The 14,018-nt window shown below is 43.3% G+C and overlaps 1 pseudogene; it reads left to right on the top strand.

The window, feature by feature from the left end:
• Positions 1-6,264: 6,264 nt before the first annotated feature.
• LOC126428445 (5S ribosomal RNA) lies at positions 6,265-6,382 on the top strand (annotated as a pseudogene).
• The last annotated feature ends 7,636 nt before the right edge of the window (positions 6,383-14,018 follow it).

Raw genomic sequence — 14,018 nt, 5'->3', positions numbered from 1 at the left:
CTAGTTTGATACAGCACTCCATGCTACTCTATCCCGTGCAAACTTCTTCATCTCCCAGTACCTACCGCAGCCTATATCCTTCTGAATCTGGTTAGTGTATTCATCTCTCGGTCTCCCTCTACGATTTTTACCCTCCACGCTGCCCTCCAGTACTAAATTGGTGATCCCTTGATGCCTCATAACATGTCCTACCAACCGATCCCTTCTTCAGGTCAAGTTGTGTCACAAACTCCTCTTCCCCCCCCCCCCCCAATTCTATTCAATGCCTCCTCATTAGTTATGTGATCTACCCATCTAATCTTCAGCATTCTTCTGTAGCACCACATTTCGAAAGCTTCTATTCTCTTCTTGTCCAAACTATTTATCGGCCACGTTTCACTTCCATACATGGCCACACTCCACACAAATACTTCCAGAAACGACTTCCTGACACTTAATTCTATACTCGATGTTAGCAAATATCTCTTCTTCAGAAACGCATTCCTTGTCATTGCCAGTCTACATTTTATATCCTTTCTACTTCGATCATCATCAGTTATTTTGCTCCCCAAATAGCAAAACTTCTTTACTACATTAAGTGTCTCATTTCCTAATCTAATTCCTTCAGAATCACCCGACTTAATTCGACTACATTTCATTATCCTTGTTTTGCTTTTGTTGATGTTCATCTTATACCCTCCTTTCAAGACATTGTCCATTCCATTCAACTGCTCTTCCAAGTCCTTTGCTGTCTCTGACAGAGTTACAATGTCATCGGCGAACCTCAAAGTTTTTATTTCTTCTCCAAGGATTTTAATACCTACTCCGAACTTTTCTTTTGTTTGCTTTACTGCTTGCAAAATATACAGATTTAATAGCATCTGGGAGAGGCTACAACCCTGTCTCACTCCCTTCCCAACCACTGCTTCCCTTTCATGTCCCGCGGCTCTTATAACTGCCATCTGGCTTCTGTACAAGTTGTAAATAGCCTTTCGCTCCCTGTATTTTACCCGCGCCAACTTCAGAATTTCAAAGAGAGTATTCCAGTCAACATTGTCAAAAGCTTTCTCTAAGTCTACAAATGCTAGAAACCTAGGTTTGCCTTTCCTTAATCTTTCTCCTAAGATAAGTCGTAGGGTCAGTATTGCCTCACGTGTTCCAACATTTCTACGGAATCCAAACTGATCTTCCCCGAGGTCGGCTTCTACCAGTTTTTCCATTCGTCTGTAATGAATTTTGCACCTGTGACTTATTAAACTGATAGTTCGGTAATTTTCACATCTGTCAACACACCTGTCCATAAGTATTATCAAAAAATGTCTGCCACTCCGTGTTTTCGTTTGTATGTCAGGCTTAACCTCAGCAACTACTGTAGTGGTTTTGATACGGTTTCAACAATAGACAGACTGATTCGCGAGAATGGTTTGCTTATATTATTTATAATTTTAGCAATAATGAACGTTTAATATACGTGTTGCTATCTGTTTCATATTTTATTTCAGTGTGGAGTAACATCTCTCCTAGTGAAGCTACGGGCTGTTCAGCTACGGATGACGGTGTCTGGAGAAAAAGAGCAATAAAGTTAACAGTTACCGAAACTCCGGAGAGCAGCGAAGCTTAAGTAGAATTTATAAATTAAACTTCCCCGCCACTTTTGCTGTCTGTATGTAAGGCTAATCTCAGGAACTACTTCAGGAATTTTGACGTGGTTTATACTAATAGACTCATCACGAAGAGGTCTAACGAAGAAAGGTCTCATGGATGTGATACCAGACGACACTTACCGATATAGGCGAGAAACCAAACGGAAATCACCGTAAGTGTAAAGCAATCTCAGGTGTACAAAATGACAATTGATCCGAAATAAGGAAGAATGTAAGGTCATCCACATGAGCTCTAAAAGTAATCCGTTAAACTTCGGTTAGACGATAAATCATTCAAATTTAAAGGGGGTAAATTCAACTAAATATCTATGAATTACCATTACGATCAACTTAAACAAGAAGGAACATGTAGAAAATATTGTGGGGAAGGCTAATCAAAGACTGCATTTTACTGACAGGATACTTACATAATGTAATATATCTATTAAAGTGACTGCCTACATTACACTTGTCCGTTCTGTTTTAGAATACTGCAGCTCGGTGTGGGATCCTTACCGGATTGGATTGACAGAGTAAATCGAAAAAGTTCAAAGAAGGGCAGCACGTCTCGTATTATCGCAAATATGTGAGAGAGCGTCGCTGAAATGATACAGGATTTAGGCTGGTCATCATTAAAACAAAGGCAGTTTTCGTTGCGGCAGAATATTCTCACCAAATTTATTACACCAATTTTCTCCTTCGAATGCGAAAATATTCTGATGACGCCGACCTACATAGGGAAAAACGATCATTGTAATAAAGTAAGGGAAATAAGAGCTAACACGCAAAGAAACAGTCGTTTTTTCGTGCACTATGCGAGATTGGGATAATAGTGAATTATTGTGGAGGGGGTTCGAAGAACTCCCTGCCAGGCACTTCAATGTGATTTGCAATGTATCCATGCAAATGTACAAGTATATGTAAATGGAAATAAAGCGAAACGCGCCTGGGAAAGAAACATGCATTATCTTGTAGTGGCAACGGTACGAAAATATCCTCAGGAATTGTTAAGCAACAGACAAAATGGCCACACAGACGACGAATTTAGGTTGTGTAAATATTTTATTGTCGGCAGTAGGTACAGGTGGTGGATGAAAATACCGAAAAACCGCGAGAAATGCATGTTTGATCGTGAATGCTGATGCTAGCCTACGCTACTTGCTTTACTGTACTTGAGGACGATCGTAATGAGCGCAATGTTCCAAGTACGCTTCAAGTGTCAGGCGTGGTAAGAAATGTGCTCTGTGTAGTTTGAGCGCATCACGTTCCCGCTCAGTGCATTCAAACGTGAGCTCATAGTTGGTGCTCGTGTGTTGGGTGTTTCTTTACCAAGGCAGCCGAAGTGTTTCGTGTTTCAAGATATACCGTGTAGAAGATTTATACCGCTTACAGGGAAAGCGGAAAACATAATTCACTAAGTCACAACGCAGATGAAAGTGGGTGCCGAGTCATCGTGACACGCAATCATTGTAGAGGACTGTGACACAAAACACGAGGATGACAGCTGCGAAATTAACTGCAGAACTCGGTGTCGCACACATACCCTGTCAGCACAAAAGAAACATGAAGTTGGAAGACCTATATTTCCAAAGCCACTGATCTATGATACAAAAGACTTTAACGGGAGAACCTGATGCCGAAGAGATAAAACCTCAGCTAGTGTTTCACTGTTGCGACACAAACTCGACCATCAGTTACAAACAGTGTGAAACAACACTTGTCACTGAGATACTGAGGGAACTGGAGACAGACGTAAACTATTCCAAAAAAGTCTATGAAGAATGTTTCAAGAACCGGCTTTAAGTGATTACTGTACGGATATACTACAGCCCACAACGTATTGCTCACACAGGGATGGTGGGGGTAAGAATAGAATAACTAATGCATGTGCAGGGGCATTCAAACACTCATTCTTCCCATGCTCCATATGTGAATGGAACAGGAAGAAATACTAATAACTGGTACAATAGGACGTACCATCTTCCATGCACATCACGGTGGTGGACGCGCAGTTGATTCTATACTGAAAATAATGATTAATTACAAAGGTTACTTCACCAATTCAACAAAAGAGCTAAGCAATATAATACGGAAACAGAGAGCATCCTTACATAGAAAATAACGAGGACAATTTACGAAGGTTGCTTCACCGATTTAATAAAACAGCTAAGCAGTATAAGATGGAAATCTCATCTAAATAAACAACGAGTACCATAATATCGAAAACACCTGTATGATGTAAATCAGAAGTAGATGGCATGTCAACTAAAGAAGTAATGTGGTTCCGATAACCTTGGAACGTTATGAACAGCTATAAATACCTAACTATGAAGTGAAAAATCTAGTGATAAAGGCAGTAAGATTAGCCAGATTCCTGAAAAATACTGTATGCAGGAACAAATTTATTACGACTGAGCGGAAAATAAAAATATATAAAACAATGACGCGTTTTGTTATAACATATACAGCAAAAAATACAACAGAAACGAAAAAGATAGAAGTTAACGGTTGCGGAAATGAAGGTCCTAAGACATATCCAAAGAGTAAACACGAAGGGCAAAAGAACAAAAATGTCGGTAAGGTAACTGTGTGGATTACAAGATATAAATAAACGAATGAAGACAAGAAAGATAAATTGGAAGGAGTATGTAGGAAGGTTGGAACCCGCTGGACTAGTTAAAATTTGTGAACATGGACGACTGATAGGGAAACTATTACCCGGATGACTACCCAAGAGATGGGACAGCAGTTGGTCCTGTTCTTCCACGGAATGAGGCAGACAAATAGGGGCGACCCTAGTCAGCAGAAGAAGTCGGAGAAGATGATGACGACGATGATGATGGAACCAGTGTCGAGAACTATGCTCTAATAGGCTACTATTGTACAGCTTGCATGCCAACCGCTAAAATTTCAACTCTGTTAATTGAAAGAGACTTCAGACAAGAATATTCAAAAGGGTGAAAGTCTCCATTCAGTGAACTCGACAGGATGTACTGATTAAAAATTTTTTTACTACAGGATCTGTAAAATAAGAAAAGATATGAACAGCTTGAATCACTTCTTGGGTTGTTGCATTGTCACGAACATTACACCACCAAGCAGTCCTCGCCAACAATAATGTGGTCGCCTTCTAGCACAAGTCTGTGAGGATTGCAGGCCAAATACTAACTAGAGAAATTATTTATAGCTCTTTGTGTGTGAGAAGTATTCTTGTAACATTTATCGATTACCTTTCATGTCGATTATAAATCGTTCGTCGTTTGAACGCACGATTCACGTTATTGTTTATGTGATTTTAACCGTCGTTGTCGTAAATAAAATAAGCACAGTCTGTAATTTCGACTATCACTGGATAGTCGGTATGTGCCTGAATATCGTGTCGTGGCAACCGTTTCAGACAACAGTGTGTGATCAAGATCCGACATCTCGCCTATCACCACGCTGGGACGAACTAAATTAGTGAAGACACCATGTCAACGTAACTTACAGAAATCTGCCATCTTTTCCGATGTGTTAAGATCGACCTGCAAGCCACAGAGGTACTGCAGTCTTAGTAGAATTGAGGACAGAGATAACATCTGCTGTGGTAAGGTTACCAAAATAAGCTATACCATCGAACCGTTCGTACAAAAGTAGCTACGCTCTATCTGCCAGTTTCAATTATAGCGCTATGCACCCTAACATCAGGTGAGAACAGAAAAAGTCATAGGAGCGGTGTTTGGTTATCGTGTATGTCATGTGACATATGTTACCAGTACATAGTGAGATAATTTAGTGAATCGGCAAAATGAGGTATATGACCGATTTTACAATTCAGTGGCGTCGTAGGAGTCTAGTGAGCGGTCATGTACATCTACATGCATGAAAACATGATGCCTCGGCAATTCAGTGTTTGCAACAGGGTTCAAGGAACCGATTTCATACTGCTTGTCGACAGTTCCACTCTCGAATACCTTGTTAGAAAAATGAAGGCCTAAATCTTTTCGTGCTAACTCGAACTTCCGACCGTTTACTGCTAGAATATTCCCAAGAGATTAATTAAAGATGAGGCAGGAAATACCTGACGTAAAGTAACCGTCCTATACACAGAGTGACTACGTGAATCGTTTATGTCACACGCCTGTACAGACACATCGACAAACGTTCTCCTACAATGACCCATCACCACATACCAAGTTCCACTGTGCGAATAATTATTTGTGAAGAACCATGGCCAGTCTTCTGGGCTTGAGTGTCTCAGTCTGTCATGACTTCGCCTGCCGGAGTGACCGTGCGGTTCTAGGCGCTACGGTCTGGAGCCGAGCGACCGCTACGGTCGCAGGTTCGAATCCTGCCTCGGGCATGAATGTGTGTAATGTCCTTAGGTTAAATTAGTTCTAAGTCCTAGGCAACTGATGACCTTGGAAGTTAAGTTGTATAGTGCTCAGAGCCATTTTTTTGTCATGACTTCAATCAACAGGGAACAGTACTTTCTCAAATGACACCCAGGCGCTCACGATGAATTGCGTGGAAGGACTGGACCACTTTTACAGGAAACTTCATTCACAATCTGTAAAACATGTATTATAAAATATTATAATGAGTAAATATCCAATTTTACAACAAGAAAAATCTCTGAATATACCCAGCGCTATTACTGCTAGGCAACGGCCTTGCCGCAGTGGATACACCGGTTCCCGTCAGATCACCGAAGTTAAGCCCTGTCGGGAGTGGCCGGCACTTGGATGGGTGACCATCTGGGCATCCGTGCGCTGTTGCTATTTTTCGGGGTGCACTCAGCCTCGTGATGCCAATTGAGGAGCTACTCGACCGAATAGTAGGGGTCCGGCCAAAGAAAACCATCGTAACGGCCGGGAGAGCGGTGTGTTGACCATACGACCCTCCTATCTGCATCCTTAGCTGAGGATGACACTGCGAACAGAGGGTCCCGATGGGCCACTTGTCACCTTAAGACGGAGTGCTATTACTGTTAGATAAATTTAAAACAGAGTGAATAAAAAAAATTCCTTAACAATTTAAGAACAAGCCCAAACTGCACTTAAATAGAACTTGAACCATAGAGAACGGAATTTAGTCTCATTTTGAATTTACACGTTGAAGAAAAAGAGGAAAAAATAATTAATGCCTATATTCAGGGTAATTATTCTGGTAAAGTAGGCCAGCTGGCCTTCAAGAATCTTATACCACAATTGAAATTTACGAATGGCTTCTCCACAAATATGAACCAAAGAACATGATAGGTTAGAAGGATAATTACTTATAAATGCTTGACAACATACTGCCTCTACATCTAAAAGCCCTTTCATTAAAGAACGAGGGCAGTGCCGGATCACGAGATATGAAAGAAATCTAACAAATTAAGAAACGAAATTGCATAACATCTTCTTTAAAAAAATTAAATTAGAATAAAAATATTACAACTACGGTGGCAGAACCCCGTAACGAGTCACGTGATTTAATTCTCTGAAGTGTGGGGTGATGCTGGAGGGGGCACGCTCGGTGAAGACGATGAAGGCATGTGATGCACGCAGGTGACCGGCCACCAAGAGGACTACGGGGGCCAACAGGTCCGGTTTCCTCTGCGTGTTTAGCAGTACCCGTAAGACAGGAACAGACTAAGGCAGCGTGTAAGTTGCGGCACCACTAGCCTTTTTCACAGTCTCCCGTAGTCGGCGGTTCGGTGAGGAAAGCATTCCCTTAGCAGGCGCGACCTTCGCAAAAGTCAACAGTTCCCCGCGCAAGCAATCGCTAGGCACTTTTACAACTTTAAATATTTTCACCCTCTCCGATTTTCTGCTGAGCACAGTACGATTACTAGAACAACATCTGAGGCATTGCAGCATTGGGAGGCCAGATAACACGACAGGAAACAATCCCAGACACCACCAATGTCTCCTTCTCTTGATTTAGCCCGTATAAAGTGCCTAACCAGCTCCAACCTCACTGTAATCAATTGAATCAGAGTCTCCAAAACATCAAACTCTCCGTGCATTAGTTCACATAAACTGAATCACCACATGAGGGGAAAACGATTTGAACGTGAAAACGAAATAAATTTGATCGCTTAAGGAACACCGAAGGCCAAGATCGCTTATAGCATCGCAGACTCGAGAATAATTTAGGAAAACTGCCGTGTCAGCAGACCTCATACCATATACCAACGGCTTACGTAACCAAACCTATGTTCCACACAGCGCACCACTCGGAGCGAAGTCGAATCTGACCAGATGCCTCAAACCACACTGCCTCTGTGCCGAGGAATCTCTACTTCTCTGGCGCGCACCGCGCGTGACTTGAAAGAAGGAATCCACTGAAGAGTACTTTCCAGTTAAGTTGACACCTATTGCGAATCATTACCTTGTACTTCTACTCTTAAGACTCAGTTATCTGGTCCCAGTTTGAAGGCGCAGTAGTAACTCATTGGACCCATATTAGAGAGGTTAGTGCTTCAAATACACGTGAAGAGAAATCGGGACACGTTCATAGTGCTTTTCGACTGTAAAAAGCGTTCGACAACATAAAATGGTGCAAGGTGTTCGAAATTTTGAGTAAACTACAAGTGCGCTGTAGGAATAGATGAGTAACGTACAACATGTATGAGAACGAAGGGGGACAGTAAGATTGGAACACAAGGAACTATGTGCTCGGATGAAAAAGGGTGTAAGACGGCGATGAAGTCTTTCACCCCTACAGACCAGTGTACACACAGAAGAACCAACAACGGAAACAGAAGAATAGCTCAAGAGCGGAACTGAAGTTCAGAGTGAATGGGTATCACTGATAATATTAGATGAAGACATTGCTATCCTTAGTGAAAGGATCTTTCGAGTGGAATGGACAGTTTAATGAGTAAAGAATATGGATTGAGAGTAAACCAAAGAGATACGAATGTAATGAATATTACCATAAATGAGAGTAGCGACAAACTTAACATAAAATTTGCTGACTACAAGGTAGAAGAAATTCAGGAATATTGCTACCTTGGAAGGACAGTAACCCATGATCCACGAAGCTTGGTGGACATAAAAAGCGCAGTAGCAAGGGAAAAGAGGGCGTTCCTGGCCATGAGAAGTCTACTTGTGTCTAATATCGGCTTTCATTTGAGGAAGAAATTTCTGAGAATGTACGTTTGGAGTATAGCAGTGTATGGGGGTATATCATGGACAATCGGAAAACCGGAACTGACGAAAATCTAAGCATTTGAAGTGAGCTGCTATGGGCGAATATTGAAAAGTAGGTGAACTGATGGAGTAAGGCATTAGGATGTTTTCCGCAGACGAAAGGGATGTACATGGAAAACACTGAAAAGAAGAAGGGACAGCATGACATGACAAATGTTAAGACATCATGGTATAACTTCTATGACAAAGAGGGAGCTAAAGAAGATAGAAGAGGATAAAAGCTCAAGAGGAATTCAGAGATCCGAATACATCAACATACAGGTAACAATGTAGGGTGCAAACGTAACTTTGAGGTGAAGAAGTTGGATGAGTAGAGGAAGCCGTTGCTGAGGGCTTCAGATCATCATAGGAATGATTACTCAAATAAATAAATAAAAATACCTCACATGCTCCGCGCACACGCACACACACACACACACACACACACACACACACACACACACACACACACACACACCACTGAGTAGTGGTTCTTTTTCTATAGGGAGTTCGGGAACATGTAGAGAAAATTGGTAGAGAGATAGACACAAACAACATTTCCGAACTTCTTATTGCTCATGAAACCCACCCACTGCATGTTGCACCATCATACAGCGAGATCTTCAGAGATGGTGGTCCTGATTGGTGTACACACCGTATCTCTAAAACCCAGTAGCACGTCCTCTTGTGTTGTTGCATCGGTGTATTCGTCGAGTCATACTATCCAAAAGTTCATCAAGGCACTGTTGGTCCAGATTGTCCCACTCCTCAACGGCGGTTTGGCGTACAACCCTCAAGCAGTTGGTGGGTCATATCGTCCATAAAAAGCCCTTTTCAATCTATCCCAGGCATGTTCAATATGGTTCCTGTCTGGAGAACATGCTGGCCATTCTAGTCGAGCGATGTCGTTATCCTGAAGGAGGTTCAAAATGGCTCTCAGCACTATGGGACTTAACTACTGAGGCCATCAGTCCCCTAGAATTTAGAACTACTTAAACCTAACTAACCTAAAGACTACACACACATCCATGCCCGAGGCAGGATTCGAACCTGCGACCGTAGCGGTCGCGTGATTCCATACTGTAGCGCCTAGAACTGCTCGACCACCTCGGCCGGCCCTCAAGGAAGTCATTCATACGATGTGCGCGATGGGGACGTGAATTGTCGTCCATGAAGACTAATGCCTCGCCAATATGCTGCCGATATGGTTGCAATATCGGTTGGTGGAAGTCATTCACGTATCGTACAGCCGTTACTGCGCCTTACATGACCACCAGAGGCATACGTCGGCCCCACACATGGCCACCCCAAAACAGCAGGGAACCTCCACCTTGCGGCACTTCTGGACAGTGTGTCTAAAGTGTTCAGCCGGACCGGGTTGCGCCGAAACACGTCTGGTTGAAGGCGTATGCGACACTCATCGTTGAAGGGAACGTGATGCCAGTCCTGAGCGGTACAATCGGCATATTGTTTGTCCCATCTGTACCGCGCTGCATGGTGTCGTGGTTGCAAAGATGGCCCTCGCCATGGACGTCGGGAGTGAAGTTGCGCATCATGCAGCCTACTGCGCACAGTTTGAGTAGTAACACGACTTCCTGTGGCTGCGAGAAAAGCGTTATTCAAAATGGTGGCGTTGCTGTCAGGATTCATCCAAGTCATAATCCGTAGGTAGCGGTAATCCACTGCAGTAGTAGTCTTTAGGCGGCCTGAGCGAGGCATGTCATCTCGTTCGTATCCCTCTATCTCCTCCATGTCACTCCGAGACGTCTGGACATTTCCCTTGTAGAGAGCCCTTCCTGACACAAAGTAATAACGCGGACGCGATTGAACGGTGGTATTGAAAGTCTAGGCATGGTTGAACTACAGACAACACGAACCGTGTACCTCCTTCCTGGTGGAATGACTGGAACTGATCGGCTGTTGGCCCCCACTGTCTAATAGGCGCTGCTGATGCATGGCTGTTTCGTCAAGGGAAAAAAATATGAGTTAACGAAAATTTTATCATAAATGGCACTGTAAACGTCTTAACCTAAATGAGGTCAGCTATAAACAACAGATGATTCGCAATAAGACTCCTTTGGCTTTAGTTGAACATTACCCCTTCCGTGCTGTTCAATGTGCATATCTGCGTCAGTTTGGCAGTCAATACTTGTGGCACTATTATTTGAGTAAGACCACTACCAAGGCAAGGTCGTACTACATCGGATGGGAAAATCGGCTTTTAAGTGAGCTGAGGCCAAAAACCAAATAGAAAGCAAAATCGCATCTGTTCCAAATTGTCATGTCTCTGGTGCAAGACATGTCATGCTCGACATGCTGTTGACAGTTTTCTGCCACAAGCTGTAATCAAGAACACATATTCCACTAGAAACCGTTCCACAATGTGTGCCTCCACCTCAGCTACGTTCGTAATTGATCACTGAACACATGTTTCACGTAACCGCACAGCTTAATAGTAGGTAATCTGGCTGTAGGGAAACGACGGCTGATAGTTCTACCATTCACCAACTTCATGCGCAACCGTTGTACACAACGACTGTATCTTATTAAAAGGAGAGAGAGGAATAAAGCAATCACTTGCAATCCCAGTGCCTTTTTTTTTGTATTATTCTTGCTTATCCAGATTTCAGTTATAAATAGCCGCCTGCGGTGCTTTTCAGTGTCATAATCCAACAAACTCCCAATCTTACATGTCACGATACGGCTGTACTGATGTACTGGCGCCTATAAAGTCGTATGGTGACGCGTAGTAATGCTGGGAGTTTGTTGGATTAGAATTTACTAAAATGAGATGAAGATGGTTATCTGAAATCTGAAATCTGAATACGCAAGAACAATAAAAAACCAAAGGGGTTGCGACTGACTTCTGTACTCCTGTCTTTCCTCATAATTTTAGCATTTCCGAAGTGCCTCTGCAGCAGACGTCTCACTAACTGTGCAATGTGCGGAGGAGCGCCGTCTTAGATAAAAATGATCCTACCCACACAACCTCACTGTTGAAGGGTTGGAATTACGTTGGTGCACCAAAGACTCGCATAGCATTTACCAATGACGGTACAGATAACAGAACCTACAGGACTCAGCTCCCAGGAAAATGATGCCGAACGTCGAATCATGCCACCAACTCGCACCGCTCCTTTGCAGAATGAACTGGTACCGGCTGATGTCCTTGCCGATTTTCCGTTGTCCATATTCTGCAGTTCTGCGTATTGGCATGTCCTTGGGGAGAGAAGGCCTTCGTCTCTCCAAATAATACTCCATGGCCATTCACTGTCCGCTTCCAGGCGAGCGAGGAATTCTAGAGTGAACGTTTGCCTTGCAGACAGGTCAGCAGGAAGCCACTCATGAACATTGGTGATTTTGTACAGATAGCAATGCAGCGTGTTTCGCACTGTGCTCCCAGCCATGTCCAACTTTCCGGCAATTCCCATGCATTGCATGTTTGCACAGCACCGCTCGACCCCTCCTGCAATGCCGTGGCCCCATGTCGGACAACCGTTGGCCAACTGCTTTCCTCCCTCTCCCATACTGCACTTCAAAAGCACATCTTTCCGAATTTTGAATCATTTTCTCCAGACCCTTAGGAGACATCAGACCAACGCCTTTTTTCATACCCCTGAGTGTTCAGAAGTTATTCATGGCTACTGGCGTACAGTCGCCGTTCTTGTAAAAGTGCTTTACCAGCAGCTCGCGGTCCGTCATGAAGACAGTCACTCTGGAGGTCTCGGACGCAAACTGAGGAACGGCAGTGTGGCACGCGTCTGTTAATTGGATATTCTAACGCTTATAGAGTCTTTTATAGGTTAAACTTATTTTTATTTATTTATTTATTTATTTATTTTATACGCTTCCCCTGTGGATAAGCGGTCTGATACAAGTCACTCCTATGCCATGGGTGTCAGCAACAAACCCCAGTAGTCTTACTAGGGGCCGGCCGGGGTGGCCGAGCGCTTCTAGGCGCTACAGACTGTAACCGCGTGACCACTACGGTCGCAGGTTCGAATCCAGCCTCGGGCATGGATGTGTGTGATGTCCTTAGGTTCGTTAGGTTTAAGTAGTTCTAAGTTCTGGGGGACTGATGGCCTGAGAAGTGAAGACCCATAGTGCTCAGAGCCATTTGAGCCAAGTCTTACTAGGGCAATGGAACCTACAGTTTGGCGTGGAATGCAAACCATGCGTAGTTCCTGGAAAGTTTTCACGTAGCTGAGAGGTGAAGGCTTGGCTACTGATAGACTGATAATTCCGTGCGCCGAATCAGACTCGATGCCGTGACCTATCGGTCTTCAGACATGCGCTTTATCATTAGAACACTAGGCTGAACAAATAATGCAGGAACCACTGTAAATATTTGTGGATTTTCTTCAAAAGAATAAAGGCGCCTATAAGGAACATAAGTACAACATAGAAAATTCCTTTAGCTGCGAGTGTTCCACTCCCTCCTGCGTGTATATATATATATATATATATATATATATATATATATATATATATATATATATATATATGAGGTACGGCAATAAAGTAATGAGACTTATTTTCTTTGCATGATGGGGCAATCCTGCACGCTTGCGTAGGCACAATATCTTTGACCTCGGTCTATAAGCTGCTTCTAATCCAAGTGGCAGGGGTAAAATACAGGGAGCGAAAGGCTATTTACAATTTGTACTGAAACCAGATGGCAGTTATAAGAGTCGAGGGGTATGAAAGGGAAGCAGTGGTTGGGAAGGGAGTGAGACAGGGTTGTAGCCTATCCCCAATGTTATTCAATCTGTATATTGAGCAATCAATAAAGGAAACAAAAGAAAAATTCGGAGTAGGTATTAAAATCCATGGAGAAGAAATAAAAACCTTGAGGTTCGCCGATGAAATTGTAATTCTGTCAGAGACAGCAAAGGACTTGGAAGAGCAGTTGAATGGAATGGACAGTGTCTTGAAAGGAGGGTATACGATGAACATCAACAAAGGCAAAACGAGGATAATGGAATGTAGTCAATTAAGTCGGGCGATGCTGAGGGGTCCGCAGCTCGTGGTCGTGCGGTAGCGTTCTCGCTTCCCGCGCCCGGGTTCCCGGGTTCGATTCCCGGCGGGGTTAGGGATTTTCTCTACCTCGTGATGACTGGTTGTTGTGTGATGTCCTTAGATTAGTTGGGTTTAAGTAGTTCTAAGTTCTAGGGGACTGATGACCAGAGATGTTAAGTCCCATAGTGCTCAGAGCCATTTGAACCATTTTTGATGC

The sequence above is a fragment of the Schistocerca serialis genome, chromosome 1 (assembly GCF_023864345.2).
Source record: "Schistocerca serialis cubense isolate TAMUIC-IGC-003099 chromosome 1, iqSchSeri2.2, whole genome shotgun sequence".
Lineage (NCBI taxonomy): Eukaryota > Metazoa > Arthropoda > Insecta > Orthoptera > Acrididae > Schistocerca > Schistocerca serialis.
This window is presented reverse-complemented; position numbering and strand designations above follow the sequence as displayed.